This window comes from Chinchilla lanigera, unplaced genomic scaffold, assembly GCF_000276665.1.
Source record: "Chinchilla lanigera isolate Chin_1 unplaced genomic scaffold, ChiLan1.0 scaffold00006, whole genome shotgun sequence".
Lineage (NCBI taxonomy): Eukaryota > Metazoa > Chordata > Mammalia > Rodentia > Chinchillidae > Chinchilla > Chinchilla lanigera.
Window position 1 is genome coordinate 18,454,035 of NW_004955407.1, and position 7,479 is coordinate 18,461,513.

The following is a 7,479-nucleotide window of genomic DNA, read 5'->3' on the forward strand; positions in this document are numbered from 1 at the left end:
CTTCACAGTGGTATAGGTGTTTTCCTGCTTTGTAATCTACAAAAAAAAAAAAAAAATGAGCAGTTGTTGCTTTTGCATTGTAATACTACATCCCTTCAACAATCTTCTTCTCAAAAATCAGTCCCTTTGCTTCTGAATGCCAGCCACCAAATGTAAGGGTTTGAATTGGGTCCCTTTAAAATTCATAGGTTGAACCCCTAAGCCCTAGAACCTCACAATGTGACTGTATTTGAAAAATGGGGTTTTTAAAGTAAATAATGAAATTAAAATGAGGTCGTTATTTAGGGTGGGACCTAATCCTAATTTCAGATCTCCTCATAAAAAGAAAAAGTTTGAACACGAAGAGACACTAGTGATTTAAAGCACATGAATAAAGGCTATGTAAAGACACAGCAAGAAGGTGGCTATCTCTTAGCCAAGAAGAAATGCCTCAGAGCCAACAAACCTAGAAACATATTGATCTTGGACTTCAAACTTCCAGAACTGTGAGAAACTGAAGTCTGTTATTTAAGCCTCTCACACTACACAATTTTGTTACAGCATCCCTAACAAACTACAACATCAAGGTTTTTGGTTTTTAGCCTTCCATGTTAACTTACAATATAATTTTTTTTCAGCATGTTCTTCATTATTTTACTGCCTATTCCTACTAGTTTTCCTGTTTTTTGAACGAAGTCCAACAAAGCATAGGTCAAGCATAGTAAACATGTCCATGCTGAAATACAGGTCTCTCTTGGATCTCATTAACTGAGAATGTCACACTAGTTAAAATTAAACATGGTAGCCAAACTATGCCAAAGTCTGCAATTACCCTTTTAGCAACGTTTTTTTGGCAGTACTGGGGTTTGAATGCAGGGCTTCACATATGGTAGGCAAGTGTTCTACTACTGAGGTACATTTTCAGTCTATTATCAACATTTAAAAGGCAGGTCAGAGTTAATTCAATTTTGTCATAATGCCCGAGTGCTCGAATGTTCTTTATCAGGTTCCACAGGAACACTGAGTTTTTCTGGTTGCTGATTCCCTCCTTGATAAACATTTTGAACTCCACAAATATTATTCTCTTATTATTATGCAAGGTTATGAGTACCTATCTTCTCTACTCCACTTCTTCCTTAAATATCTTTCAGGTCTTCTTTTCAAAATAATCAAACTTTTCCCTCTTAATTTTAAAGTAAACATATGATAGGACAATGTGAGTCAACTGGGCCATAACGTTATTAGGTACAGAAATACCATCTTCTTCTCCATGGTACCCAGCCCATTCCAACCTTCTTTCATGTCTTTATTTGTTCATAGGTCAAGTATGGACCAAGGATTTTTCCCTGAAATTGTGTTATAAATTCTAAAGAGAAATTTTATGTTTGATTGAAGAAAGTACAAGTTTTGACTCTCAAGAACTAGGATCAAGGGGTAGGGAGACAGCTCAGTGGCACAGCGCCTGCCTGGCAAGTGTGAGGTCACGAGTTTGATTCCTGGTATGGAAAAAAAAAAAAAAACCCACAAGAAATAGAATTGGTTATGTGTCAGAAATTTGGAATGAAATGTTTCTGTAATGAAAAAATAAAAGTGGGAAATGATAGCATCTAGCTCTCCAGATAGTGAGATTTAAGTGGGAAAACTTCTGTAAATTACTTAAGATTCTAATGTTCAGTGAGGGTTGACAAAAACTAGTAAGTGTGAGGAGTGTAAGATTTAGCCTATTTGTAAACCAGCAACTTAGCAGGCCAGTTTCAGGATGCTGGCTGCAGACAGGAGACTCCTGGCCAGAAAGCAAGAAGTTGATTACTTTTGACACAGCAGGCAGCAAGATCTTCAGGTTTCCCTTGGCCTGTAAATCTAGGTCATGATACAGGTAAGCCCAAGGGCATGCTGCATACACAATGTGTTTGTGTCACAAATGAAAAATCCAATCAGAAATCTCCAATTGTTTAAGAAGGGCTACAAGGAAACCTGCTTAGCATTTACCCTGGAGGAAGACTTCATCCTTATCATACTTGACAACAAGCAAACAAATCCACTTCTTAGAAGGGAAGACCCTGTCTTTATCTTGCAATTCTTTCCGCCACACATACCTCCTTGAAAAGAGAGGCAAATTGTGAATGCCTCTGCTTACAAGAAGCATAGAAATAAGAAGTGTATGGATAATTGTCTCCTGAAAAAAATTAATAATAATACTAACAAACAGTGAATAGAATTGAAAGTACTTGTAGACTTATTAAGCATAAGTAAATAAAGAAGCACATAGAATTAGAAGTTGGATTATAGGCTTTCTTATCACAGGAACAAATTACCCAACACACAAAGATTAAATGAGAAGTTTTCTCGGCTGCCAGTTTCAGAGGATTCAGTCCATGGGAAGATGGCTGCAAGGCACAAATCATGGAGAAAGGAGGAGGTACAGCAAAGCTTTTTAGTTCATATTTTGGGAAGCAGACCCAGAGAAAACCACCAGAGAGAAGGAAGACAGGGACAAGATATATTACCCAAGGTGAGGCCTTCATGGTCCTCCCTGGCTACCTAGGATTGTGCTTTACTAATCCCCTAGGTCATTTCCAAGCCAATCAAGTTGACAATTAAGCTTAACCATTAAGCTTAACTGTTACAATGACTAATAAAATCATGTAAACTTTGATATGAATTGATGGGGACTCTTGTAGTGGGTAATAAAATTAATTTGGATTAGTCATGGTGAATATAAAATATCTACGAGACATGTAATGGAACCATCCACTGGAAAACTGGAAATTGATTCAGATGATGGAGAAATATTAAATACTGTTACAGTAACATTGAAATGATTGTTATAGAAAAGTCAACTGAAGCTTTCCTTTCTAGGCTAAGAGACACCAAACCAGCCCATGTGTCAAATTCTGCTCACGAGTTACATAAGTGAAAATCTATTTAAACACAGCTGCCACACCACACACATTCATTTGTACACTGTCTGTAACTCTTTTGCTACTACAGTGATATAGAACGGTAGATGCAACAGTGACTATGACCTACAAAACAAAAACAGTTACTGACTACCTCTCTTTACAGACCACTTTGGCCTCTGATATGCACTCTGGAATTTGTGCAGCTATGTTTGTGTTGTTTTAGTCCTTCCTGGACATTTCCTCTTTATCAAAGCCATTTGTTAAAGTACACAAAAGTCAGTCCTCCCGTCCAAAGACTTATATCAGGCAACCATGTTTACTTTGCCTCAGAAAACTGGAATTTGCTTTCCTAGAGCTCTTTGTCCCAGTAATTGTGATCCAGAAAAAAAGGTGAGTTCCATGCTATACTAGGGTGTAAGTTACAATGTCAGGACTGCAAAAAGGAATTAATTCTTTTAATTTCATTAATTCCATGGAAGATATCTGGGAATGTCCTTTCAGAAAATTTGGCTTAGGGAAGGCCTTAGAGAGCAGTTGGAGCTCTGACAAGGAAAACATCATCATCGAGGAGGGAGCTACATGAGTAAAGGAAGGGAGGCTCTGGGAAACAAGGAGTCCACTTAGAACACCAGGGAGCCTATCTGCAAGGTTAGGTCAAAGCAATAGGATGCAAACATACTTTTTCATATTGTTTTGTGATTGAAATCCTGTAACTGCTAGAAAGTCTGAAACATGTTTTATGTGCATGATGCAGAACAAGAGGGAAAAGTTAGTGTCAGCAAAAGGAAGGCCAAAGTAACCTGCTGTGACAAGCAAAGCAAATGAGAAGCTTGTTTGACAAAAATAGATTCCACAACCAGTGCCTGTTGCTGATGTTGACAGAAGCAGAGGAGATACGCATAATATGGAGCGTTTATCAAGGTGATGTCAAAAGATGGTGATTCCCTCTTGGGAGCTCAGTCAAGCATTGTGATTTACAAAGGACAAAAACATACTTGTGAATGCAGAGATTGTTGGAAAAAAAAAACAAAATCTGTCATCAAAATTTTTATAAAATATCATACTTGAAATAAAACATGAAAAGCTATCAAAAGAAAAGCATGTTTTCAAGTTGTATATCAACCTTTTTTTAAAGGAATTTGAAGTTAAATAAAAGTATCTACCATTTGCTCCAGGATAAAGCAAGTAATTAATGATTTCATTAACTCTTTAATTGTTCGTAAAGATTTAATTATGTGGCTTTTAAGGATTAAAATTATACATTAAAATTTAATCTCTTTAGTTAATATTTGTGTGGTTACCTTATACCATTTCCATATATGATGCCTGTAATTTCAGTCCATAAGCTTGAGTACTCATGAAGTAGCACTTTATTTGCCATAACTCATTTTATTTCTGATTCCAGCTTGCCCTCTTCTCAGTCACTTTTAGCTTTTCTCCCATTTCCAACAACAGCCCAATGTTCTAGTAACTAGATTTAATGTCAAGACTTGTGGGATGGGGTTTCCTACTTGCATACCTTAGTTAGCACCCATTAACTATTTGAAAATCTGTCCTTGGTTCTTCCTGATGGAATCAGCAGGCTGCCAGTTCTCTTCAGGGCTTATCTTACTCACTTTAAAGGGACACCCCCTGAAAAACAGGAGGATTCACAGTCTTCTTCTCACTTCCTTCATGTCAAGATAATTTCTCTCATGAGTCTCTGCAAGAAATGCCTCTTCACAGTGCTTAGCTCCTCCCATCTCCTTTCCTACGGGAACCCCACTGCTCAGCATGATTAGTTTGTGATTTTGAGCTGGAGAAGAACCTCAAAGCACATCCAGCATGTTTTACAAGTCTGATACCAAGAAAGTGGCCCAACAATTTATGGAATTAGAAATAAGGGGATTAAGCAAATAGATAAATTAATTCACAGTAATGGGAATTGAACTTCTAATGTTTGGGTAAAGAAGGTGTGGCAGAACCCCTCCCAAGGGAATGGCCAGGCCCATCCCAAAGAAATGCAGCGGGGACCTTCTCAGAACAAAGGAAGATAACATGCCATAATTAGTTTCTATTACACATGTGTAGTTCCAGCACAGCTCTGTAACATAGATTGTACCCAAGCAAGCTGCATAGTATGTTACCATGTAAGGGAGACAAAACACAAGAACTGTATAAAAGGCAAAACTCTACCATGCTCGAGGCTCAGCCTTTGGATGTGAATCCACAGTCAGTGTTGGCAGGAATAAATGCTTCTTCCTGGGAAGAGCCTCAGTGTCCCTCTCTCTAAGTGATAATCCTGCTACAAAGGAGCAAATCTGAGAAGGAAGAATGTATGAGGTAAATTTTTGGTCTTAGTATGAATGTACAGTTTTCATATAAATATAGATATTTAAATAGGAGTGTTTGTGAGTTTATGACTACATGTATGTATTTTTTAGCTGCCCTTTAAGAAGTTGTTCATTTTGTCCCAAGGTATCTCCTTAATAATACTTTTATTTAAGTGTTAATTAGTAAGTTCAAGATACTTGTTAATTTCAAAAGGAAAAGTTCTGACAAGTTTTATTTTGAATTGTGGCTTTTAATTGGGTTATAAATTGTAAAACTTCACATTGTGACTGGTGAGCAAAAGTGGATCTTTGAAAGCTTTAAAATTTTTCTTTAGAGACAAATGGCTTTTCGAAACTTCCTCAGACTTGAGCATAAACACCCTCCCCTCCTCTGCTCAGCCCTAACGAAGGAGCAGAACGTGGGCCTCAGAAAATCAGGGCCCAGTTCAATTTCCACAGGAAAGGGAGAATGGCTGGGAGTGATCAAGCAAGCCTTGAGATATGTAGTATTTCACTGTATTTACTCTCCCCTGCGGTCTTTACTATAAATGACTTTTGCACACCTGGACCTGGGGCGGTGGTGATTTGAGGCAAATGAGACCTCTCCATCTTCTTGGAGCTAGCTTTAATTAAGCCTGCTTCCTTTTCACCAGAATAAATGGCTTTCTTTGGTCATCAGTGAGCAATGCACATGCGTGTATGGACCTGAATGGCTGCTGACAATGTCATCAAAGGTGAGACAAATGTTATGACTGCTAATAAGATGCACTGAGAAGAACTTTACATCAGCTCAAAAATTATGCATAACAGGAAACAAACTTTCCAAAATCAAAGAAAAATGATATCCTCTTCTCATTGTCAGGGGGCCATGAAAGATGAAGAAAGACTGAGAGTCTAAAGATGCATTCTTGAAATGTCCTATTAGATCCTGCATTTGTTTGTGAATCAGAAGAGAGTATTTTTATTTCAATTTTTATTTATTTAAATTAGGAGGTCTGGAGATTAGATGAGTGATGTGTTAATATGAATTAACTTACTTTATTGAGTATGTTAGAGTTATAAAGGATAGTTTTCTTATTCTTAGGAAACATTGAAAATTTAGGGAATTTAGACCATCACATTAGCAACTTTCAAAGTGTTCAAAACAGAAAAAGAGAAAGGAAAAGATTGAAAGCTTTTTAAAAAAATTATTAGATCTTGGTAAAAGTTGCACAAGAGTTCTTTGCATTGCTCTCATTTTCTGAAGTTTAAAATTATTTCACATTTAAAATTTAACCGAAAAGCTCTTATTGCTGTCTTAAAATCAAATCTTTCTTTCACCTCTTTGCTATTTTTAATTCTCAGAGCTTAAAGGTTTATAGTACAGATGCCAGAAAAGCTTGCAGGCAACTTTTGCCGATGACTCTTCCACACAGCTCTTTGAAGTAAAGAAGAATGAAAAATTCAGACACAAATTTCTCACATGACACATGTCATCACAAAAGAATGCTTTCCATTATCTTAGCTTTTACATAAAAGCTGAAAAAGCACATAAACCTGAAAAATCTGTAAGAACACAAATTTCTTGACCTTATGAAGAGCTCTTGTGATAGCAAGTGGAAACACCAAAATGACACCCAGGATTTGGAGGCAGATTTATTCACATGGATGGGTACTGATTGGGATCATTTCCAGAATATCAGGCCCTGATCTCTGGTGGTCTAGGGCTTTTAGATGATGCACAAGCAGGAGGTACAAAGGAGATACAAAGGCTAGACAGAACATCCTGGCAGTTCTTCTCATTAGCTAACAGGGTGAGATCATTCACTACAAGGGTAGATTAATGATCATCAGCTCATGAAGCTTGATACAATGGTACAATCAGGTACTCTGCGTGTTCCATTATGCTCTGGTGGTTACAGGGGTCAAGAGAGTAATTACAAAGCCATGAAGCAGTTAGAGAGCTAAGCAGTTTCAAAAGGACCAAGTTTTACAAAGAACAATTTCTCTTGTACAGTTTGTCCCTTTCACTCTCTCTACGTAAAAAGCACTTTCTCCAGATCATTTATTTAATAATTAAAATTATAAAGTGATCTGGAAATTCTTTCACTTCACAACAACCATAGTTTGAGGCACAGAAAAAATTGACCACAAAACAAAATCCAGGCAAATAGATAATCAGAAGTAATGAGAGATATTCAGTATTCAGACTGGAAGGAAGAAAATAAAACTATCTCTATTCACAGATGTTATGATCTTGCATGAACAAAATCCTAAGGTTTCCAGACCCATACATGAAAAGCTAC